This window comes from Hypanus sabinus, unplaced genomic scaffold, assembly GCF_030144855.1.
Source record: "Hypanus sabinus isolate sHypSab1 unplaced genomic scaffold, sHypSab1.hap1 scaffold_480, whole genome shotgun sequence".
NCBI classification, from domain to species: domain Eukaryota; kingdom Metazoa; phylum Chordata; class Chondrichthyes; order Myliobatiformes; family Dasyatidae; genus Hypanus; species Hypanus sabinus.
The window spans coordinates 305,812-331,943 of record NW_026781350.1 but is presented as its reverse complement, the minus strand read 5'-3'; the positions used below and the strand labels follow the sequence as shown (position 1 = coordinate 331,943).

At 45.5% G+C, this 26,132-nt stretch overlaps 1 protein-coding gene across 6 annotated transcripts in view; it reads right to left on the bottom strand.

Annotated features, from left to right (window-relative positions):
• Window positions 1–24,604, bottom strand: part of LOC132389134 (zinc finger protein 16-like) — a 38,323-nt gene extending 13,719 nt beyond the window's left edge. Inside the window, exons 1-4 of one of the 6 annotated variants that reach the window (XM_059961593.1) lie at window positions 24,445–24,585; window positions 21,995–22,165; window positions 19,162–19,338; window positions 8,352–8,477 (exon numbers count right to left, since the gene is read on the bottom strand). The gene's annotated coding sequence lies outside the window, so the exon portion shown is untranslated. Of the gene's footprint in view, window positions 1–8,351; window positions 8,570–19,161; window positions 19,339–21,994; window positions 22,166–24,444 lie in introns of all 6 variants that reach the window. The other 5 variants (XR_009510436.1, XM_059961591.1, XM_059961590.1 and 2 more) reach the window with 5 other exon arrangements.
• Window positions 24,605–26,132: the final 1,528 nt, after the last annotated feature.

Below are 26,132 nucleotides of genomic sequence, written 5' to 3'. Positions count from 1 at the left end.
ATCCAGGTACCTACACAAACCTCTTAAATGTTGAAATCGAGCTCGCATGCACCACTTGTGCTGGCTGCTCATTCCAAACCAAAATGACCATCTGCATGAAGAAGTTTCCCCTCATGTTCCCCTCAACATTTCACCTTTCACCCTTGACCCCTGGCCACTGGTTGAAGTCCCATCCAATCTCAGTGGAGAAAGCCAGCTTGCATTGACACTATCTGTGCCCCTCTACCACAATCAAATCTCACCTCAATCTTCTACATTCCAGAGAATAAAGTCCTGACCTGTTCAGTCTTTCCTTATAACCCAAGTCCTCCAAACTTGGCAACATCCTTGTGAATTTTCTCTGAAATCTTTGAATCTCTTTTAAATCTTTCCTGTAGGTAGGTGACCAAAACATCACACAATACTCCAAATTAGGCCTCTTTTACAAGTCAACATAATATCCATCTATCGTCAGTATTTGTTTCTTGAAAGCCAATGGGCTAAAATCTTTCTTTCCGTCACTATCTAACTGTGATACCACTTTCAGTGAATTAAAGACTTGTATTCCCCGGTCCCTTTCTTCTACAGCACTCCTCCGTGCCCGACCAGTCACTGTGAAAGACCTCCCTTGGTATGTCAGACTAAAGTGCAACAACTCACACTGGTCTGCATTAAATTCCCTTTTCCATTTCTCAAACCATTTTCCCAGCTGGTCCAAATCACACTGCAAGCCATGATAGTCTTCCTCGCTGTCCACTGCACCACCAGTCTTGGTGGTCATAAATCTGCTAATCCAGTTAACCACACTATCATCCAGATTACTGATCTAGATGACAAACCACAACAGATCCAGCACTGATCCCTGTGGCAACCACTAGACACAGGCCTCCAGTCACAGAGGCAACCATCTGCTACCACACTCTGGCTTCTGCCAAAGACAGTGTCTCATCCAATTTACTGTCTCATCTAGAATGCTGAGTGACTGAACCTTCTTGACCAACCTCCCATATGAGACTTTGTCAAGTGCCTTGCTAACATCCATGTAGACAACATCCACTGCCTTATCTTCATCCACTATCCTGATAACTTCCTCGAGAGACTCTATAAGATTGGTTAGACATGACCTATCCTGCGCAAAGCCATGTTGCCTATTCTTAATCATTCCACATCTATCCAAATACTTATATTTCCGGTTCCTGCTCATACGTTCCAGTAACTTTCCCACTATTCACTACTAGTCACCACTCCGTGGGTTTGGAGATTTCCCTTGAATTTCATAGAATGATAGAAATCTATAGCACATTACAGACCCTTTGGCCCACAGTGCTGTGCCGACTATGTAACTTACTCTAGAAGCTGCCTGGAGTTTCCCTAGCGCATAGTCCTCTATTTTTCTGAGCTCCATGTAACTATCTAAGAGAGTGTTAAAAGTGCCTGTTGTATCCGCCTCGACAACCGCTGCTGGCAGTGCATTCGACACATCCAACACTCTCTGTGTAAAAAACCTACCCCTGACATCCCCTCCGCATATATTTCCAAGCACCTTAAAACTATGCCCCATCCTGTTAGCCATCTTAACGCTGGGAAAAAATCCTCTGGCTATCCACACACTCACTGCCCCTCATCATCTTATACACCTAAAAAAGGCTCCAAACATAAACAAGGAAATTAGACATTGCTCTGAGGATTTGTCAGAAGTAAACACAATTATGAGGTTAAAGATAGGGTAAATGCAAACAGCTTTTTCCACTGAGGTTGGGTGGGATGACAACCAGAGGTCATGGGTAAATGGGGAAGGTGAAAATTTAATGGGAACATGTGGAAAAGCTCTTTGCTGAAATGGTCGTGAGAGTGCAGAATGAGATGTCAGCACTAGTGGAGAATATGAGCTCGATTTCACCATTAAGAGAAGTTTGACAGGTACCTGGATGGTAGGGGTATGGAGGGTGATGATCCCGGTGCAGGTAGTTGCATTAGAGAGATTAAATGTTTTTGGCATTGACTAGATGGGCCAAATAGCCTGTTTCTGTACTGAACTTCTCCATGTTTCTGTGACAGAGAAGCTGGCCAAACTTGTTTGGAAGGGAAAAGGTTGGAGTGACAACAGAGCAACAATGGCTGGAGTTTCTGGGAGCAATTCGAGAGCTGAGTGATCGATACATCCCAAAGACGTGGAAGCATTGGAAAGGCAGCAGGGCACAACCGTGGGTTAAATGAGAAACCAAAACCAACATAAAAACAGAGGAGAGGGCAAACAAAAGAGCAAAGGACCATAAGGAAGCTTTTAGAATCCAACAGAAGACAACTAAAGGAAAGTCAGATGAGTTCGGGAGTGGAATTATGAAATGGTTGTCATTAATGAGTTTTGGTTGCACCCAACAGTCCGCGGCATTTAGAGGAACGAGATATCCAGGGCCTCATTATCTCTTGAAAACCAAGATTCCCTGCACTAGTTACCATTCAACTTTTATTTTGTCAGACACATACAAACTCTACACCCTTAAAATTTCTTTCTGAAGAACTCCCACTTACCAAGTTCTCCTTTGCTAAAGAACATCCTGTCCCAATCCACACTTGTCAAATCCTTGCAAATATCATAAAAATTGGCCTTTCTCCAATTTAGAATCTCAAGAGAGGTCCAGGCCTCTGCTTTTCTGTATTTACTTGGAATCTCATGATCAGTAGATACAAAGTGTTCCCATACACTAATTTCTGTCACTCGCCCTAGATCACTTACCAATAGCTTATTGCACACTTCTACATCGGGAATTTTACATACTGATTAAGGTAGATTTGATAAGCCCTACCCCATCTAGTCCTTTTACAGCCTAGGATTCCAGTCAATAAATGGAAAGTTAAAATCATTCACTTTATCAACCTTTGTTTCTTGGCATAGTCCGCAATCTCTCTACAGATTTGTTCCTTGAAATCCCTCAGACTGTTGGGCGCAAGCAAGTCCAAGTAATGGCTACAATATCGTAATTTCATGTCCTGAGGTCTGAATGACATCTGTTTGGTGTCAAAAAAAGAACCTTGCCCTCAATGTCACTGAAACAAAGGAGCTGGCTGTAGACTACAGGAGAAATGGAGACAGGCTGACCCAGGATCTGGGGTTGAGAGGGTGAACAGCTTTAAGTTCCCTGGCACACACAACACCGAGGATCTCACCTGGTCTGTACATACTGGCTGTGTGGTGAAAAAGGCACAACAGCACCACTTTCACCGCAGGCGGTTCAGGAAGTGTGGGATGGGGCCCCAAATACTAACAACTTTCCACAGGGGCACAATTGAGAGCATCCTGACTGGCTGCATCACTGCCTGGTATGGGTGCTGTACTTCACTCAGTTGCAGGACTCTGCAGAGAGTGGTGCGGACAGCCCAGCGCATATGTAGATGTGAACTTCTCACTATTCAGGACATTGACAAAAACAGGTGTGTAAAAAGGGCCACTGTGTAAAAAGGATCATTGGGGACCAGAGTCACCCCAACCACAAACTGTTCCAGCTGCTACCATCTGGGCAACGGTACCACAGCCTGAAAGCCCGGATCAACAGGCCCAGGGACAGCTTCTTCCACAAGGCCCTCTGATTGATTAATTCATGCTGATACAATTGTACTTTTATTTATCCTGACTGTCCTGTTGTATATACTATTTATTATAAACTATTATAAATTTCACATTGCACATTTAGACAGAGACGTAACATAAAGATTTCTACAACTCATGTATGAAGAATGTAAGTAATAAAGTCAATTCGATTCAATTCACCCTCTCCACTATCTGTTCTGTCATTCTGGCTCCGATCCTCCCTGCAACTTTAGTTTAACCACCCACCCCACAGGGGAGCACCAGCAAGCCTTGCCACTAGGATATTCATCCCTTTCTACTTCTGTTCCACTAACTAACAAATCCCCTATCACCCCTTTGACTTTCCTCTGCCAGGTAATTCCCCCCAACAGTTTCTAAAGTGTCCACCTGTTGTTGTGTGGGATAGCAACAAGAGTACTCGGCGATGGTTATTTAACCTCATTCCCCTTCCTGACCCTCACCCAGTTTCCTGCGTCCTGCACCCTGGGTACAACTCACCTCTCTGCTCGTCATACCTATCACACCCTCTGACGCTTGGATGATGCGGAATTCATCCATTTCCAGCTCCAACTCCTTAAAGTGCAGCTGGATATACACCTTCTACGTGAGGGCGTCAGGGACACTGGAGGTCTCCCTGCCTTCCCACCAATGTCCCCTCCAATTTGTAATGACCAGTGTGTGCAAAAACCTTGTACTGTACAATTTTTACCCAGTGACAACAACATGTGCAAACTGAATTTTATATAGAGAGGTATTCATTTCAACAGCGAGCAAGTCACTGTCAGTAAGAACTTTAATCTCCTCTGGTTGAGTCTTGATTGAGTTCATCTGCACTCTCACACAACCTATGTAACAGGTTAATGAAGGATTTACTCGCCACAGCTTTTGCAAACCACCTATTTGTGATTTTCTTGCTAAATGATGCTTTCAATTTCAGATTTCCAAATATCACTCCTCTTCTTCCCACTTGAAAATTCTCCAGCAACTCTTGCATCACCACAACACACACAGTATTGTACATAAATATTTCCCCTGAAGTCTCACCCAGGTGACTGACAGTGGTGAACTCAGTGATGGTAATGCCAAGGAATACTGCCTTTAAGGGCAGTAGTCTGTCTCCCTGGAGTCTGGCACATTTGTGATGTGAAAGCTACTTGTTGGCCAGGGCAAAGGTGTTTGATATCATTATGTAGCCAGACAGAATTGGTGGAAGCATGTTTTCACCCATCCTGATAAATCCCCAGGGTATGGCCAGGAGCTCCCTCGGACCCTGTGGGAGGCAAGAGCAGAAATTGTAGGGGCCCCAGCAGAGATAATTAAGTCATCTTTAGTAACGGGGTGGTAATAGAGGATTGGCGAATAACCGAAGTTGCTTTGCTTCTTCACATAGAACAGAGATATCTACAGCACATTACAGGCTCTTTGGCCCACAATCCTGTGCCGACCATGTAACCTACTCTAGAAACTGCCTAGAATTTCCCTCGCACACAGCCCTCTATTTTTCTATGCTCCATGTACCTATCCAAGAGGCTGTTAAAAGACCCCATTGTATCTGCCTTGACAAACGCTGCTGGCATACATTCCACGCACCCACCACTATCTGTGTAAAAAAAACCTTACCCCTGACATTGCCTCGGTATCTATTTCCAAGCACCTTAAAACTATGCCCCCTTGTGTTAACCATTTCAGCCCTGGGAAAAAAACCTCTGGTTATCCACACGATCAATACCCCTCATCATCATATGCACCTAAAAAAGGCTCCAAACATACACAAAGAAATTATACATTGAATTGACGACTTGTTAAAAGCATATAGTACCATGAGAGTATAGAAAGGGCAAATGCAAGCAAGAGCTGAGTGATCAATATATCCCAAGGAAGTGAAAACATTGAGGACACAACAGTGGCTGGAATGAGAAGCCAGAGCCAACATAAAAGTCAAACAGAGGGCAAACAAAAGAGCAAAAACTATTTGGAAGGTTTTAGAACCTAACAGAAGATGACAACAAAAAAGTCGGATGCGCTCAGTGTGTGGAATTGTGATTTGTAGTCATTAATGGATCTCAGTAGCACCCAACAGTCTGAGGCATTTAGAGGAACAAAATATCCGGGGCTTCAATTTCTCTTGAAAATCAAGGTTCCCTGGACCAGTTACCTTTCAACTTTTACTTTGGCAGGCACATACAAGCTCTATATCCCCAACATTTCACTTCTGAACAAGTCCCATTTACCAAGTACTCCATTGCCAGGAAACAGCCTGTCCCAAACCACACTTGTCAGATCCTTTCTGATACCATCAAAATTGACCTTTCTCCAATTTAGAATCTCAACCCGTGGTCCAGACCTCTCTTTTTCAATCTTTACTTTGAATCTCATGGTATGATGTTTAATAAATTCTGTCACCAGCAGCCCTGGATCATTTCCTAACAGCTTATTGCACACTTCTACGTCGGGAATTCTACGTACTGATTAAGGGCACATTTGACAAACTTTACTCCATCTAGTCCTTTTACAGTATGGGAGTCCCAGTCAATATATGGAAAGTTAAAATCACTTACTGGAACAACCTTTGTTTCTTGGCATGGTCTGCAATCTCTCTACAAATATCTCTAAATCCCTCAGACTGTTGTGTGTAAACAAGCCCCAATAACGGCCACAATATCATAATTCCCTGTCCTGAGCTCATCTGGCTTTCCTCCGATGCTTCTTGCATTGTGATATACACAGCTCAGCACATTCATCACACCATGCTCAACCATTTGATTGCTGACTCTGTCTGAGGTCTGAACAACATCTGACTGGTGTCAAGAAAACAAACTCCCCCTCATTGTCACAAAAACAAAGGAGCCGGTTGTGGATGACAGGAGGAATGGAGATACTCTAACCCCTCTTGACATCAATGGATCTGGGGTTGAGAAGGTGAACAGCGTTAACTTCCTCAGCATAAACATCACCAGGCATCTCAGATTGTCTGTACATACCGGCTGTGTTGTGAAAAGAGCACAGCAGTACCTCTTTCACCTCAGATGGTTGAAGAAGTTGGGGATGGGGCCTGAAATCCTAAGGACTTTCTACAGAGCATCCTGACTGGCTGCATCACTGCCTGGTATGGGAACTGTACTTCCCCTAATCTCAGGAACCTGCAGAGAGTGGTGCAGACAGCCCAGTTCATCTGTAGATGTGAACTTCCCACTATTCAGGACATTTACAGAGACAGGTGCGGAAAAAGGGCCCAAAAGATATTGGGGACCCAATTCACCACAACCACCAACTGTTCCTGCTGCTACCATCCAGGAAACGGTACCACAGCAAAAAGACCAACAGGCTCCGGGACATCATCTTCTATCAGGCTATCAGACTGATTAATTCATGCTGATACAATTGCATATCTATGTTATACTGACTGTTCTATGCACAAACTATTTATTATAAATTACTATAAATTACACCACACATTTAGATGGAGATGTAACATAAAGACTTCTACTCCTCATTTACATGAAGGATGTATGTAAGAAAGTCAATTCAATTCAATTCACCCTCTCCACTATCTGTCCTGTCATTCTAGCTCCCATTCCCCCTACAATTCATTTTAACCACATCAGCACCCCCCTCCACCACACTTGCTCTCGCAGCCGTACCACTAGGATATTAGTCCCCTTCCTGTTCTGTTCCCCTAACTAATGAATCCCCTATCACTCCTTTGACTTTCCTCTGCCAGGTAATCCCCCCTAATACTTTCTAAAGTATTCCACCTGTTGTTGTGTGGGATGGCCACAAGAGTACTTTGTGATGCTATTTAACCTAATTTCCCTTCCTGACTGTCACCCAGTTCCCTGTGTCCTGTACCTTGTGTGTAACTCACCTCTCTTCCTGTCATATCTATCACCCCCTCCAACTCCTGGATAATCTAGAATTCAACCATTTCCAGTTCCAACTCCTTAAAGTGCCGGGTTACAAGCTGCAGTTGGATGCACATCTTGTAGGTGAGGGCATCAGGGACACTGGAAGTCTCCCCTCCTTCCCACCAACGTCCCCTCTAATTTGTAATGACAAGTGTGCACATAAATCATGTACCGTGTATTTTTTTTACACCAGTTTCTGTGTTGTACATAAATATTTCCCCTGAACCCTCTCCAGATGACAGACGGTGATGAACTCTGTGATGGCAATGACAATGAATATGAAGGGAAGGGCAGTAGTCTGTCTCACTGGAGTCTGGCACATTTCTGACCTGAAAGTTACTTGTTGCCCAGGGCAAAGGTGTCTGATATAATCATGTACCCAGAGCGAATGGGTCAAAACATGTTCTCGCCTGTAGAAAAGTTCAGAACAAAAGGAGGTGGAACAAACAACACACACACAAAATGCTGAGGAACTCAGCAGGCCGGGCAGCATCTATGGAAAAGAGTACTAATGCTGAGTTCCTCCGGCATTTTGTGTGTGTTGCTTGGATTTCCAGCATCTGCAGATTTCCTCTTCTTTGTGATGGGAGGTAGAACAAAGGTGATTTTCTCAACTGCTGATGTAAAAGATTTTGTTCCCTTTCTCCGAGTTCCTCATCCTTGCATTTAGATAGCTGGAGCTCAGCTCTGTCTGAGAATCCATCGGTTCCCATTCCCTCATCAGCCGGGAGCTCCCCGGGGCCCGTGTACGGATCGTGGGGCTGAGAGAAAGGGAAGAGGGCAGGACTGTCCCGGGATTGTTGGCCACGGTCTCCGGATTTCACAGGAATCACTCTGAAGTCGGTGTTTAAGATAAAAACACGGAGAATCGCTCTTACCTGTAGCCGACATTTTCAAGGCCTTCTGTGCACTGCGCGCATGCGTGATACTCGGGGACGTCCTCAGCCTGACACCTGCGCATTTCATCGGCGCTTCAGCGCCGGCAGAATTCTTAACGCATGGCCCTATGGGTAATCACGATGCCATTAAACATTTCTGCAAGCACCGGTTCAAAGTCCATACCTCATTTTTTTCGTGTGTATAGAAAAATCTGCAGCTGTTTTAACGCAGAAAGCGGTTTCCATAAGCAATATACTCAATATCAATGTGTATCTAAGTAAAATGCAGTTATAAAACACAGGAGATTCTGCAGTTGCTGGGAATACAGAGACGCACACATACAAAATGCTGGAGGAACTCTGCAGTTCAAGCAGCAACTAGGCAGCGGAGTACACAGGCTAGGCATGCTGAAGGGGCTCGGTCTAAACGTTGCCTTTTTATGCCTCTCCACAATTGCTGCCTGACTGTTGATTGCCACCAGTATTTTGCAGAAATTAACCACCTTTTTTTTCGATCAACCAGTTTCCAAATGTTTCTAATCTTTCTTTTGCTGCCACATCCTGCTGGTCTGATTCCTCTTCCTCCTCTTTGCAGCCCTAAAGTCTGACTCAATCTGGCAGCTCTTTGGTTTCTGACTCTACACCATCGAAGATTCACTCGCTAATCTGCTGTCAGACTTTAGAGGTGCATTGTGTTAGGAGACCGCAGGTTCGTTTACTGTGAGTGTCCCTTTAATTGCCTGAGTGAGGTGGGTCTGTGACGTGAAACACCAACGGAGGGAGAGAGAGAAGGGGAGGGGAGGGGAAGGGAGGAGAGGTGGAGGACAGGAGGGGAGGAGGGGAGAAGGGGAGAGATAGAGGAGGAGGGGAGGGGGGAGGAGGTGAAGGGGAGAGGGGGAGGGGAGGAATGGAGAATGGAGAGGGGGGAGAGAACGTCAAAATCACAGTGGGTTTATCGTCTTATTCAAACCGGAGAAAATCATGCAGGTGTATAAGGTCATGAGAGGCATTGGTCGTGTGGATAGACAGAGGCTTTCCCCAGGGCTGAAACGGCTAACACGCGGGGGAATAGGTTTAAGCTACTTAGAAGTAGGTACAGAGGAGATGTCAGAGCTAAGTTTTGTTTAAGCAAAGAGCGGTGTGTGTGTGGAATGCACTGCCAGCGACGGTAGTTGAGGCGGATACAATAGGGTCTTTTAAGAGGCTCTTAGATAGGTACGCAGAGCTTAGGAAAATTGGTGGCTATGCGGTATGGTAATACTAGGCAGTTTCTAGAGTATGTTGCATGGTCGGCACAACCATGTGGGCTAAACGTATCTGTAATGTGCTACAGATTTCTATGATTCTATGAAATTCAGTGGAAATCCTTCCTCCCACAGAGTAGTGACTAGTTGCAACCTGTCATTTCAGGGTGAGTGAGAAGGGAATGGCCGGGGTAGATTTTGATATTCTGATATGGAACAGAAACATCGGCAGGGACTTCTCTAGTGAGAAACGGAATTTGATACAGAAGTGATTTATCTGTCACAGATCCACAATATTAAACACCAGTCTAGTTTAAGGCTAACATCAGCAGAACAGACTCCTCCAATGCTAAGTGACCAGGGTTCAGTCCTGGGTGCGATGAGCAGCCGCAAGAACTGCAGAATCTGACAGTAACAGTCCCTCATGAACCTGCAGCTGCCTTCAGTCACCGTGATGGTTAAACCTTTCACACGGAGCTGATTTGAACTTCCTCCCTGATGTGAATTTGCTGGTGTTGCAGCAGCTGGGATGAGTGAGTAAAACTCTTTGCTCACTCCGGACAGAAATGTGGCCTCTATTTACTGTGAACTCACCGGAGCATCACAAGGTGGGTTAACTGAATGAGTCTCTTCGCACACACGGAGCAGGTGAACAGCCGCTTCCCAGTGGGAAGCTGTTGGTGTATCTGCGAAGGCCGACTGAATCCGTTCCAAAATGAGAGCCAGTGAAGACGTCACAGTGCTCTGAACGTCATGGCGATGTATCCAATCAGATCACGGACATGGACACGTGTTCGAGCTCTCCTTGTAGCGAGTGGGGCGCTGTCTTCTCCAGCATCTCCGCCTCCACATTCAAGGATCAGTGGCATTCAAGCGCTGGTGAACTGACAGATACAGCGGAGTGCGTGTCGCTTTAAGTGCCTGAGGGAGGCGCGGCTGTGACTTCACAAACGCGCAGCAGCAGAGACAGAGAGACAGAGGGGAGGGGAGAGAGGGAGGAGAGGGAGGGGGGACAGAGAGAGTGAGGGAGAGAGCGAGAGGGAGAGGAAGAGAGTGAGAGTGAGAGAGACTTCAGCTTGTCACTGCTACGCCCAAAAGATTGGGTTGATCATCGGCACGCAGTGCACAACGGATGTCTGGATGTCACTTCGTATAATCCATATGTGTGGATTTGTTGGAGTGTCCTGTGGTATCACTTTTGTTGGGCCTTGCCTGGAATCAGGGTGTTCTGTGGTAACCACTTGACGATATTCCTGTCACTGTCACTGTCACCTGGTGATCTTTCTAAGTGGATTTCGGAACTAATCGACGGATAAGATCTTCGGCGACTGTTGTCTCGTTTACCCAGCGTGGAATGTGTGTGGAATTCTTCGTAATTGCCTTCTCTCTACGTTTTCGTGAGGATTTACAAATCTCTCCTCTCACTCACTTATTCCGTGGATTACTGAACTTTTCCAATTTACCATCTGAAGACTTTTAGCATTGTTTCCCAAGGTTGATAGTTTAGGAGCTATATATATGCATAACACAGTTAATTGCTGTATTTTTCATTCAATCTTTTAGATTTGGAGTAGATACTAATGAAGAGAGTGTTTTTACCATCGAAACCAGACTCCATGAGTGATCTGTTGCTGCTGGTACGTAACAATTGCAACAACCCAGCTGTCTGAGGCACAGTCCTTTAAAATTCTTGAAAATGACCCAAAACATTGAAAAGAGCGGGGAAGAAGGAGTTTAACCAACTTCGTCTGGAGCCCTGAACAACGTCACAACCACCGTGAGCTCATCCTCTTGTTCAGCCTGGAGAAAATCATGCAGGAAATTCATGCAGGTGTATAAGATGATGAGAGGCATTGGTCGTGTGGATAGCCAGAGGCTTTTTCCCAGGGCAGAAACGGCTAACACAAGGGGGAATAGGTTTAATCTGCTTGGAAGTAGGTACAGAGGAGATGTCAGAGCTACGATTTTTAAGCAAAGAGTGGTGTGTGTGTGGAATGCACCGCCAGCGACGGTGGTAGAGGCGGATACAATAGGGTCTTTTAATAGATACATGGAGCTATGCGGGAGGGTAATTCTAAGCAATTTCTAGAGTAAGTTACATAGTCGGCAGAACATTGCGGGCCAAAGCGTCTGTAATGTGTCGTAGATTTCTATGATTCTATGAAATTAAAGAGAAATCTCCTATCCCACGGAGTGGTAACTAGTTGCAGCCTGTCATCTCAGCGAGAGTGAGAGAGGAACGGCAGGGGTAGATTTTGATATACTGATATGGAACAGAAACACTGCCGGAGCCAGATGGGCCGAGTGGCCTTTCTAGTGTACATTGTGAAGTCAATTCAATTCAATTCACCCTCTCCACTATCTGTTCTGTCATTCTGGCTCCCATTTCCCCAGCAACTTATTTTAACCACCACACTCTCCACCCACACTAGCACTAGCAAGCCTTACCACGAGGATATCAGTCCCCTCCTGTTCTGTTCCCCTAACTAATGAATTCACTATCACCCCTTTGACTTTTCTCTGTCAGGTAATCTATCCTCCCCACCCCAACAGTTTCTAAAGTGTTCCACCTGTTGTTGTGTGGGATAACAACAAGAGTTCTCTGTGATGGCTATTTAACTTTATTCCGCTTCCTGACTCTCGCCCAGTTTTCTGTGTCCTGCACCTTGTGTGTAACTCACCTTTCTTCATGTCATATCTATCTCCTGCTCCAACTCCTGGATGATCCGGAATTCATCCATTTCCAGTTCCAACTCCTTAAGGTGCAGGGTTACAAGCTGCAGCTGGATGCACACCTTGTAGGTGGGGGCATAAGGGACACTGGAGGTCTCCCCACTTTCCCACAATGTCCCCCCTAATTTGTAATGACCAGTGTGCACATAAATCATGTACCGTGCATTTTTTTGCCCAGTGACATGTGCACAGTGAATTTTATACAGAGAGGTAATCATTTTCACAGCGAGCAAATCACTGTCGATAAATACTTTGATATCCCCCGGGTTTGATGGAATTCATCTGCACTCTCACACAAACTATGTAGCAGGCCTGTAACGAGTAATGAAGAATCATCTCACCAGAGCTTTTGCACATTGTTCATATGTGGTTTGCTTGCTAAATTATGCTTTAAAAAGTCAGGTTTGCAAAGATTACTCCAAGTCTTTCCACTTGCAAATTCTCCAGCACCTCTTGCATTGTCACAATAGACAATAGGTGCAGAAGTAGACCATTCGGCCCCTCAAGTCTGCACCGCCATTCTGAGATCATGGCTGATCTTTCACTATCAATACCCAGTCCCTGCCTTGTCCCCATATCCCTTGATTCCCCTATCCATCAGATATCTATCTAGCTCCTTCTTGAAAGCATCCAGAGAATTGGCCTCCACCATCTTTCGAGGCAGTGCATTCCAGACCCCCACAACTCTCTGGGAGAAGAAGTTTTTCCTTAACTCTGTCCTAAATGACCTACCCCTAATTCTCAAACCATGCCCTCTGGTACTGGACTGTCCCAGCATCTGGAACATATTTCCTGCCTCTATCTTGTCCAATCCCTTAATAATCTTATATGTTTCAATCAGATCCCCTCTCAATCTCCTCAATTCCAGCGTGTACAAGCCCAATCTCTCCAATCTCTCTGTGTAAGACAGCCCTGCCATCCCAGGAATCAACCTAGTGAATCTACGCTGCACTTCCTCAATTGCCAGAATGTCCTTCCTTAAACCTGGAGGCCAAAACTGTACACAATATTCCAGGTGTGGTCTCACCAGGGCCATGTACAAATGCAAAAGGACATCCTTGCTCTTGTACTCAATTCCCCTTGTAATAAAGGCCAACATTCCATTTGCCCTCTTCACTGTCTGTTGCACTTTCTCATTCACCTTCATTGACTGACGAACTAGGACTCCTAGGTCTCTTTGCATTTCTCCTTTACCTAACTCTACACCGTTCAGACAATACTCTGCCCTCTTGTTCCTGCTTCCAAAGTGGATAACTTCACATTTGTTCGCATTGAATGACATCTGCCAAGTATCTGCCCACTCACACAGCCTATCCAAGTCTCCCTGTATTCTCCTAACGTCCTCTTCGCATGTCACACTGCCGCCCAGTTTAGTATCATCAGCAAACTTGCTGATATAGTTTTCCATGCCCTCATCTAAATCGTTGACATAAATCGTAAAGAGCTGTGGTCCCAATACAGAGCCCTGTGGTACCCCACTAGTCACCTCCAGCCAGTCCGAGAAACACCCATTCACTGATACCCTTTGCTTTCTATCTGCCAACCAGTTTTCTATCCATGTTGAAACCCTGCCCCCAATGCCATGAGCTCTGATTTCACTCACCAATCTCCTATGTGGCACCTTATCGAATGCCTTCTGAAAATCTAGGTACACAACATCCACTGGCTTACCCTCATCTAACATCCTTGTTACACCCTCAAAAAACTCCAACAGATTAGTCAAGCATGATTTGCCCTTGGTAAATCCATGCTGGCTCAGCCTAATCCTATTACTGCCATCAAGATGTGCCACTATTTCGTCCTTAATAATGGACTCAAACATCTTCCCCACGACTGACGTTGGGCTAACGGATAGTTCTCCGTTTTCTCCTTCCCTCCCTTCTTGAAAAGTGGGATAACATTAGCCACTCTCCAATCTTCAGGAACTGATCCTGAATCTAAGGAACATTGGAAAATGATTACCAATGCATCCTCAATTTCCTGAGCCACCTCTCTTAGAACCCTCGGATGCAGACCATCTGGACTCAGGGATTTATTAACCTTCAGTCCTACCAGTCTACTCATCACAGTTTCTTTCCTAATGTCAATCTGTCCCCTCTGATATTCCTCTGATATCTTATGACCATGGCCCATCCATACATCTGGGAGATTGCTTGTGTCCTCCCTGGTGAAGATAGATCTAAAGTACGCATTAAATTCTGTTGCCATTTCCCTGTTTCCCATAACAATTTCTCCCAATTCATTCTTCAATACACACAGGTAACACCAGTTTCTATATTGGACATAAATATTTCCCCTGAACCCTCCTGAGGAATTGAGGATATATAAAAAAAAACCTATGTAACCTATGTAATCTCTGGCTAAAAGAATAATTGGGACTGAATATGAATATTTGAACCGAAGTAAACACTGTCTTCAGTGGTTAGCTAAGGCAGGCTCATTGCCAGTTCTCTGTGGCTTGCAGAGAGACACACTGAGAGCTGATAACATTGTATACTGTACCGTTGTTAGTTGATACCATTATACATTCTACCCTCATTTGAGTAAGGGGCGGAGGACTCACTGATAAGGACAGGAATGAACATCTGTTTGTAATTAAGTCAGGGCTTTGCAAAGGGAATAAGTGGACAGTACATCCATCCATAATTAAAACCTCAATATAACAAACTCTGTTATCTAAGTAATTAAGATTTGCAGCAACACACTTGGTGGGCATACCAGTTCAAATAACATCTTGAAATAGTGATGCATGGGGTGTACTGTGTATAAATACACGGCTGTAACCTAAGTCAGTCGACTTGTCAGAGAGTGGCAGTGCTTACGTGCCTTCCCTGTGACAACTGGGGCTCAAACTCCTGCAGGAGAATGTGCAATAAACTGTGGTGTCGATAAGAAGCTTGTATCTCGAGTTTTATTCAGATTCAGCTTTAACATTTGGCATCATGATCAGGATCTCTATCTACAGAGCACTGAGAAGATGGGCTGAGTAAGCAGCTGAACCACTCTGGGGACTGTGGGGACTGACCGGGAGCCCAATAGGTATTTTAAATTTGTCGCTCACTGTTAGTTCCTTTGGATGTATGGTGCCTTGCCCAAGGCTGATCACATACCTTGACAGGATCGGGAAAAAAATCTGTTGGGAGACTAGTATAAGGTAGGCAAAAATTTTACCAGGTGGGCAGGAGGCAGTATTGGATAAAGTTTACTAAGTGGCCAGGAGGCGGTACTGGGTAAACTTTACTAAGTGGGCAGGAAGCAGACATGTCAGGTAAATTCATCAATTGAGCAGGAGGTGCCTGCTGGGTAAATTTATCTGATTGTTAATTGAGCTGGAGGCTTTGTGCCTGATAAATTACTTAGAGATAATCGGTTAATTGTAGTCGATTGATACGAGTGTGCCAGGAGCAGCCCTACACAACTTTGTGTGAGAGTTTTCCGGACGAGGAAAATGATTTTCAAATGTTCAGTGCAGCACTGAGTAAGAAATTGGGGAACAAAATGTGGCCTCGGACGGGGGGGGGGGGGGGGGGGGGGAGCCTGGGTTATTACGTCATGAGAACAAGCAGTAAATCTGATATGGAAAAAGAACTGAGGAAAGAAGTGGAAATCGTTGAAAAGGAAATGGAAGGAAAAGGCAGATGTAAAATGGAAGTTTGCCAGCTATGCCACTGATGGCCTACTGGCTTCAGAATTGGACTTTGAGGCGAGAGGTCTCGAGTTCGAATCCAGCTGACTCCCTTGCACACTTTCATCCGTGCTGGGTTAGAGCTGGTGATCTCTTAAACAAAACAACTCACCCAGCAGAAGGCAATGGCAAACTACTGCTGTAACTTGCCTTGTACATGATTTCCCAACACCGCACAGCGGCGTGGAAGGAAATCCTCGGCTAACTGGAAAAAGCTCCGGATGTGACATACTTTTAAAGTGGAACAGTATATTATCAGCAAGTTGGAGGAATAATGGAATGGGATAGAGGTATGTACTGCAGAAGGAATGCCAAAGGTTGGGAGCTGCTAAAAGTGGAGCGTGAATGGGTGGATGTGACTTGTGGCCTGCTACGGCAGTTTCACAGGAGACCAAGCCTTTAAACTGGGGGGACAAATACCCATTATTAATGACTTACTGCTCCAATGCTTACCAACTAAGTTAGCCAACATTATTAATACAAATAATATGGATTGGCCTGACAATGACCGAAATCGAATGTGACGAGCTTCGACATATTTTTGGGACCCAACTTTCGAATCCCGATCAACCCCGAAGGAAACTAATATTCTCCCGTTTGATTCTTACTAAGAGAGAGAGGGGGGCAGAACTATTTGACTATGCAGCATGTTTACACTTGTGTTTATATAGCTCACAGTTTGTTTTATTTAAGCAAGGACAGTCACAAACACAGTCAGGCAGAGAGAAAGAAAGAAGATGGAAGGTTCGAAACAAAGGGCCTAGTGGCCAAAGGCCACTGTTTGGACTCTCCTATGCCCACAAGGTGGGTTGACTATTGATCCAGCGTGTACTGAATGTGTGATTGTCACTTTGATCCATAGGAGTGGATCTGTTGGTTTGGGAGTATCCTGTGAAGACCACTTGTGCTGACCCTTGCCTGGGTGTGGTAATTCACTTGAAGAGAGTACCCCTGTGACCAATCACTGTTGGTGATAATTCGTATAATCCATATGGGGATGTTGTTGGAGTATCTCGCGGCTACCACTTTTGTTAACCCTTAGCCGGATTCGGGTGTGTTATGTGGTAACCACTTGTGAGAAGGGATATTCTGTGGAAATCACTGTCGGTAATACTTTGTGTGTTGGATCTGGATTGGGAGTACCTTGTGGAATCTACCTGTGTGTCAACCCTTGCTTGTGTGGTAGTTCCTTCTGAAGACAGTACGCCTGTGATAAGCTGCTTCTGGTGATAATTTGTATGTAGATTTAGAACAACGATGGATAGAACCTACAGCGACTGTTAACCTGTCATTTATTCCATGGCTGAACTGAACTTTCATAGTTCACCATCTCAAGACTTTAAGCTTGGTATTTCCTGAGCTCAAAGGTTTGGGAGTTATATTTACATGTATGTGTGCTCATAACACTTTTTAACTTTTGATTATTTTGCTTACTTTGTTATATTATAAGTAGATACGAATAAAGACAGTGGTTTTAACATCAAAACCAGACTCCAGGTGTGGTCTATAGCAGCTGGTTTATTTAAACCGATTGGGTACGTAACAGTGCTGCTCGTGTTTATGTCTTTAAGAGGGCTCACCCCAGCACCCGGGGGCCCCCATGTTAACACCTTTCTGTCTCTCTGTCACACCTATGCCAAGCAGGTAGAACTAGGGGCCTGCTGGGTTTGTGCTGAAATTCCTCGGTATGGTAAAAGTATGATTCAACTGTCAGTAATCCTGCTCAACTAGAGTGAGGAACTCTCTGCCTGGGCTTTTTCAAATAACACCCGGGGAAGAGAGTGAGGAACTGTGGTCCAGTCTGTGATGACCGTGGCTGTCAGTGTTTTGAGGGATGGTGTCTCAGGGCCCCACCAAGCGGAACTTCCTACGCTGGGAAACATGCATCCTGGCCATATCTGCAGGAGCCCAGCAGCCGAGAGGAATAACTGAGACTGAGCGATTTTTGATGATAGTTTTTCTCTCCTATAGCGTAGCCAGAAATTCATGAGAGATAATCAATTTGGCTATAAGAACTTCAGGAGCTGGCCACAATGCTGCAGGGGCCCTGTGACAGAAACACAGGCCCAAGTAACAGAAACATCCATTGAAATGATTGCAATCTGGCAAACAGTCGTACAGAATCGTACGACTTTAGATTTTATCCCAGCTGAGAAAGGGGGAACCTGTGCTATTATTGACACAGAATGCAGCACCTATATCCCTGATGAGTCTACTAACGTTACATCCCTCTCCAAGCACACTGCAAAGGAGATTGACAGCATCAAGAAAGTAGGGCACGATTTACACGGGTTCACCGAAGGGTTGAAATGGTGATCTTCAAAGGCCTGTAAGGTAATATGTGGGGCAAAGTCCTAATCCTATTTCCTAAAAGTTGTACATATCATTGTTATAATTACTGATGTATGTTGTTTTTCCCCACTGAGAAGTCAAAGCTGTACTCAGTTGCTTTCTCTGTAAAAAAGTTACTGCTTTGTTGATCATGTAATGATCTAAAGAAGGGAATGATAAAGTATGTAAAAGGGTTAACACTTCGTTAAACTATAACAGCCTGTTTTTCTGAAAGAAACTCCTGATGATCAACAGATGTACTAAGCCATGCTGAGCCATATTTCTTTTTGAGGGTAGCGAGCTACGGTTTCAGGATGCTTATCTCCTTGTGCACTCATGTGTAGAGATAGGACAGCATCAGTCTGTTCTGTGTGTGTAAGCCATTATGACTATTTTGTAATTTGTCTTTAGGGGCTGTCACAGTAAATAACTTTGGCTCCATCCGGTCTTGTGTGGGGGAGTATCTGGACAGATACATCTAATGTGTAAGGGGAATTGGTGGATAGGGTGGGAGCATTCACAGTCTGTTCCTGTCTGAGTGACTAACTGAGTAAGCCCCGGGCGCTTGGAACAAAGAGTTTGTACCGTACGGTCTCTGAGTGACTTTATCCAGATTCGACTTCCACTGAATGGGAGTGGTTTTAAAGGGCTGGGCTGCTGGAAGCACATTACCAGACCGGGACTGATTGCAACTGGGTCTGTCAGAAGCATAACTGGTTCTTCTGGGCACATTCAGTTTCACTCCAGCTATTTCCTACCTTCCCTTGTACAGGTATGTAATGTCCAAAGTACATGTTTTTGAGTAAATGAGACTCACCAAACTTTCTCCTGACTGAATCACTGGGAAATCCGAGTCTCTTGATGCAAAGTTGGTCTCTCCAGTTGCTGTTCTCAGTCCTCGGGCCAATTCACTTGTTGCTGTTCCCTCGTCTTCAGCTGTGGTTTGCTTCCAGTTGGGGTTTTTCTTCAAATAAACTTCTCACCGCAGGTCTAACTTTAACCAGAGAGATAATGAAGTATGTTAACATTAAAAAGGAGAACCAAACATTTCTGCTGAATGTTACTAAGAACAAAACTCACTGAAATTTAAATGTTGAAGGCAGATATAATGATCTCAGTGAACAACCTTCTATTGTCCCTCACACATCACAAAACGATATGGGATAAGCAGGAGCCATCATACAGTCAGGAACAGAATTAGGTGATTTGATCCATCTGGTCTGCCCCACCATTTAACCATGGCTGATTTTTATTCCAACACCATATTCCTGCCTTCCTCCTGCAATCCTGAGCTATGCACCAATCATGAATATATTAATTTCTGCCACAAATATACCCAATGGCAGCCTCAACCAACCTCTGCGGCAACAAGTTCCACAGATCAGACATCCTTTAACCAAAAAATTCTTCTCATCTCAGTTTTAAAGGGGAGCATCTTTGTTCTGAGACTGTGATGTCAGATCACAGACTCCCCGTCTAATGGAAACATCCTCTCCGTGTCCACTGTGTCCAGGCTTTTCAGCATTCAGTAGGTTTACTTAACCATACATCACTCCACCACTCCCACCGTCCCTCTGAGCTCCATTGAGCACAGGTCCAGAAACACCAAACGCTCCTCATACATAACATCGATTATTCCTGAGATTATTTTTGTAAACCATGTTAGCAGCAATTGTACTGAACACATTTCCAGGAATAAGAGATATATTGATACCAGGATAATTTACAGGGTAAGTTGAGATTTCTTTATTTTTCTACTAGCACAGAATGAGCCATTTCCATTTCCAGGTTAATTTCAGGAAATATAAACCATTCCAAGGTAAATGTAATGAAAAGAAACTAGAATTATCAGAAATTCTCAGCAGGTAAGGAACAGCTTTGGGAGAGGAACAAACTTTACAATTCAGGGTAATAATGTTTTGTCAGAATGACCAAGCATTTTCAGTTTTTATTGCAGATCTCCAGCAACTTGGGATTCTGCCTGATTTCCACCGAGTGACAGACAGATGACAGTGAGGGGGGGATTTCGAAGCACTGTTTGAACACCAAACTCAGGGTCTATTTCTACTGTTGTAAACACGGAACAGCCCATTTACTCACAACCTCTCCCTGTGAGGATGGAATGGGAACATCCTCTCCTCTGATTAGCAGTCATTGCTTCCAAAGGAACTCCAGAAACAAACATCTTATCCCAGACCAGAAATACTCGATCAACACCTCACAAGCCCAAGCAGCTCAATCCCCGGGTCCACTTTCCCTGGATCAAAAACTGATATCCCAGGACCCAACCTCACAGAGTCACACAGCTTAATCTGCCACTCATCGACCCGGAGAGTCTCACACATTGTCCCCACATCTCACACAGGGTAGTGCAATCCGGGATTTCCCCACAACCAATGTCCAGCTGCTCGAAGAAGGACATCCATCCAGCCTCATCTGTAGAAGCACTAAGCAAAGTCAAAGCCCAAACACCAGCAGTTCCATTTCCCTGGAATGCTGATCACAGGACTAGAGCCCAAGCACCAACTCTCCCAGAACTCTTTGCTGACTGTAATATGATGAAGTGTGTCAGGCAGTCACAGTTCACAAAATAGCACTCCCACACCAATGCACAACAGAACTGGTACCTGATGACCCTCTGGTTTTCCAGCTGACAAGAACTGATTCTGGAAATAACTCAGTGAGGCCGAAGGTGTAAAAGAATACCTCACAATGAAGACAAGAAAGATTGCCGATATATATCATTGAAGAGGTGTGATACAGGGTGGACCAAGTTTGACCCAGATAGTTGATGCATGTCACTGAAGTTGGTGGGAGAGAGACTGAACAAGATGGGCAGGGAATGAGCAGATAGAATGAGGGGGAGAAGAAATCAAGGACGATCAATTAAGGTTCTCCAGCAATACACAGATACTGAATTAATAGTACACACTACTGTATAAAGGATCTTAAAATGACAGTTAGAACAAACAACAAGAACTTTGCCATATATACTTTGAACCCTCACCAAATTTTTCTCAACACATCTTAGAAAGTTCAGACACTTCATGCTTTTCATGGTAAATGCTCTGCCCATGACTGCGAGGAACAGCAAAGACCTTTGGATCCAGATCAGCACAACACAGAAACCATTCTCACACTAGACTTCTCAGTCCCACAGGAAAGCAGGTAGTGAAATCAAAGATTCCCACTGCCTGGGACATTCTCTTTCCTCACCCACCCCAGTCCGGGAGAAGACACCAGCCAAAAAGCTCAAAGACAAATGCGAGGAGGCTCAGGAAATGAGACAAGCTGGGGGAAGTTAACGGGACTCAGTGGCCAACATCAGATTCCCCAACACAACATGGAGGAAGCATCACCTCACATCCGGGGACTCTGACCGCACACCACATGATCTTGAGTCACAAACCAGAGGGCGAGGTAGATCAGTGTTAAACAGGCTCATGTGTCCTGTTGGTGGGTCTCCCATTTCAACTCTGTGGTAATAAACAGCCTGGGCTCCTGGTTTGGATCGTTCAATACAGATTAAGTGACATCTACATATTTTTGAAGAGCCCAGATATTTGGAAAATAAATGAGTAATTGGCCCTCAGTTCAGCACTCATGGCTAACGTTGGATCTCCCCACTCGGGATCGGTCTCAATACTCACTGATGGGAAAACGATATCTTCGGCCCGCAGACTGTGATCTGATCCCTGGCTTCCTGACCCAGGAGGGGAGGACCCTTTCCCAATCCCACAGACGATCCGCTTCAGCACTGAGCAGAAAGGAAAACACCACCCAACCGGAGACAGTGAGCATGCGCGAAGAGTTAGTTACATCTGTGGATAAATGGGAGGGGCAAACAGGATCACGTGACTGGTGGGGTCTCCCCCCCCCCCAGGCAGAGTCCAGCTACCAACCATTCTGTGGAAAGAGACAAACTTGCCATTTACATTTCGTCTCCCCATAAGTGTATTAGATATTTGAACTCTCAGGAAAAATATATCATCTGTCCACACAGATTCATAATCAGGTTTATTATCACTGTCATGTTGTGTAAACTATGTTAACTTTGCAGCAGCATTTCAATGCAATACATAATTTAGAAGAAAAATAAAACAAAATAAAATAATTAAAATTACAGTATATGTATATCTGGGACCATTGCTCACTGTAATTGTTATAAATGACTTGGATGAGGAAGTGAAGGGATGTGTTCGTAAATTTGCTGATGACACAAAGGTTGGAGGTGTTGTGGATAGTGTGGAGGGCGGTCAGAGGTTACAGCTGGACACCGAAAGGATGCCAAACTGGGCTGAGAAGTCACAAATGGAGTTCAACCCGGATAAGTTTGAAGTAGTTCAACTTATTAGGTCAAACATGATAGCAGAATATAGCATTAATGGGAAGACTCTTCACAGTGTGGAGGATCAGAGGGATCTTGGGGTCCGAGTCCATAGGACATTCAAATCTGCTATGCAGGTTGACTCTGTGGTTAAGAAGACATATGGTGCATTGACCTTTATTAATCGTGGGATTGAGTTTAGGAGCCGAGAGATTTTGTTGCAGCTATATTGGACCCTGGTCACACTCCACTGTGCTCAATTCTGGTCACCTCACTACAGGAAGAATGTGGAAACCTTAGAACGGGTACAGAGGAGAGTTACAAGGATGTTGCCTGGATTGGGGAGCATACATTATGAGAATAGGTTGAGTGAACTCGGCCTTTTCTCTTGGAGTGACGGAGGATGAGAGGTGACCTGATAGAGGTATACAAGTTTATGAGAGGCATTGATCATGTGGATAGTCAGAGGCTTTTTCCCAGGGCTGAATTGGTTACACAAGAGGGAATAGGGTTAAGGTGCTGGGGAGTACATAGAGAGGAGATATCAGGGGTGAGTTTTTTTAGTCAGAGAGTGGTGGAGAGTGGTGTAATGGGCTGCCTGCAACGGTTATGGAGGTGGGCATGATAGGGTCTTTTCAAAGATTTTTGGATAGGAACCTGGCGGCACTGGAGAAAAAACTAACTTAGAAAAATAAAGGGCTATGGGTAACCATAGTATTTTCTAAGGTAGTGACATGTCAGCACGACTTTGTGGGCTGAAGGGCCTGTACTGTGCTGTAAGTTTCTATTATTCTATGAATAAATTAAAAATTGTGCAAAAAGCAGAAATACTATATATTTTAAAAGTGAGGTCGTGTTCAAGGGCTCAATGTCCATTTGGCTATCCGATGGCAGAGGGGAAGAAACTGTTCCTGTATCACTGAGTGTGTGCCTTCAGGCTTCTTTAACTCCCTCTCTGATAGTAACGTTGAGAAAAGGGCATGCCCTCGGTGCTGGAGTTCCTTAATAATGGACGCTGCCTTTCTGAGGCACTGTTTCTAATCCTTTGGTAATCTTCTAAACGTCTATTCAGTCTCAGCCCAGCCGGCACGGCTCCAGAGTAAACAACACAAGTTTGTCCAGCCTCCCGTTGTAGCTCAGGCCCTCTATTCCAGGCAGTATCCTGGTAAACCTCTTCTGCGCCCTCTCCAAAGCCCCGACACTTACTGCCCAGTGCACAAGTACGGGAAGGTACAGGTACAGAGAAACCCTGACTGATAGCAGAATCACAGGCAAGTACATTCAGATAACACACGGAACACAAATTATACAAAATCTCCGTCAGTGTCAATATGGAAATATGTTTTACTTCATCCTGCTAACAGGACCAGAACAACAGGGGCTGAGCGGCGGCTCATCTCAGACGGTTCGGTGTGAAGGTCTCACAACCCGGACCGACCCCGGCAGATTCTGTGAAGGAAGCGAGGCGAGGCCGCCAGTTCGGGAAAGTTCATCCCCTCCCCCTTCAGGATTCACCGATCACCTTGTGTTTCTCTCTCCGTCCCCTCCCCCACCTTTTATTCTCCAGTCCTGCCGAAGGTTTTCGGCCGGGAACGTCGACTGTACTCTTTTCCTAGATGCTGCCCGGCCTGCTGAGTTCCTCCAGCATTTTGTGAGCGTTGCTCGCATTTCCAGCATCTGCAGGTTTCTCTTGTTTGAGTTCGGAACAGTTAAAGGGACTCACTGCCCAACATCAGATCCCCTACGCCACTCGCGACCGGCTTCAACACTCACCAATAGAAAATCGTAGGTTTCGCCCCGCAGAGAACCATTCGTTCCCGGCTCCCCACCCTGGGGGCGAGGAACCCCTCCCGATGCCGATCCGCTTGAACAAAGAACGGAAAGAACTGAGCGTGCGCGATGTCGTCAGCCCGTCATCAGGGCGGTGGGCGGGGCCTAGGAGTCAAACCTGCGGATGCTGCAGATCCGCTGTGAAACTGGATCACGTGATGGCCGGAGGGTCTCCCACGTGACCCGGTGACTCCGCTCCTCGCCCCCCACACGCTGTCCAACCCATCCGCCGCGTTTCCTACATTATTTCCCGTATTATAAAAGCAACAGTTTTAATTCTTTCCCTCCATATCTTCCCCGATCCCTTTCCCTCCACTCTCAGGTCACAGAGTTCTCAGCCTTAGAGTTTCGATTCCCATCCAGATCCGACACACAATTCAGACCCACACAGGAGATGTGCAGGTTTCATTTAGATCAGTCTATGTTTGTAAACACTAAGTTCCTCCGGAGCATGACTGGATTGGAACACAGAGACCTCAAGTGAGAAACAGCAGGAGGCCATTCAGCCCCTCTAACCATCAACAAGATGGCGGCTGCTCTCCCATCTCAGCGACATGTTTCTGTCCGATCCTCATTTCCTCGATCCCTTCCGTCTCCACACATCTGCCGACCTCTGTTTAATGTGAGGACGATCACCGAGTCTTCACCACCCTCTGTGGAGGGGATTTACAGATATCCAACACCCTCTAAGTGGAGACATTTCCCCTCATCTCAGTCTCGGCCAGTCCACCCCTTTTTTCAGATACTGGGATCCCTGTTCAACTGGTAATGATGTTGTGCATTTCAATTTGTTCACCTCTCAGTCTTCGATTCTCTGAATGAAAGGGTTATCACATTTGATTTTTCTTCACATGATGACCCCACCACCCCAGGGATCAGTCAGGTGAGTATTCATTGCACTCTCGGTAACAAATACTCTCTAACCGCTTTGTGAATCATCTATGGAATTAATTTCCACCTTCTGCAGCCCCGTGTTGCCCCAACCACTCACCTCGCACCCCTGTCACTATTTCCACCTTCCCACCTCCCCCTCACCTGGATCCACCTCTCACTCCCCAGCTCTTGCCCCATCCCCACCCCTCACCTCTTTTCTCTGACTATTTCCCGACCACTCTCAGTCCAGAGGGAGGGTCTCGGCCCGAAATGTTGACGGTCCATTTCCCTCCACAGATGCTGCCCGACCCGCTGAGTTCCTCCGGCAGTTTGTTCTTTGGTCTGTATAACCCGTGTTAGTTTGGGGAGCGGGATTTTACACCATATTCCAGGTACAATCTCAACAAAGCACAAATAATTGTCACTTTGCCCGGACCATTGGCCCCGCTTGCAGGGCAACAGTCTGCCGGTGTTTGCCCCCAATGTGGTGAATCCCTCTGCTCGGCACCACCGTGGGCTCAGACATTTCCCCAGATGAGCCCCTCCTGTCCCCACCGGGACAAACATCCTGTCCACACCCTCTCTCAGCATCTCACGCCATCTTCATCCTGTCAATAAAATCCCCGGTCTACCTCCCCGGGGAACCAGCATCAAACCGACGGGCCGAGCGGTCTCCTCCTACCTCTCAGCGATACATCAGACTCCGGCCGCAGGAGACGGTTCACAAACGCCCCCCAATTCCCTCGGAGGGAAATGGA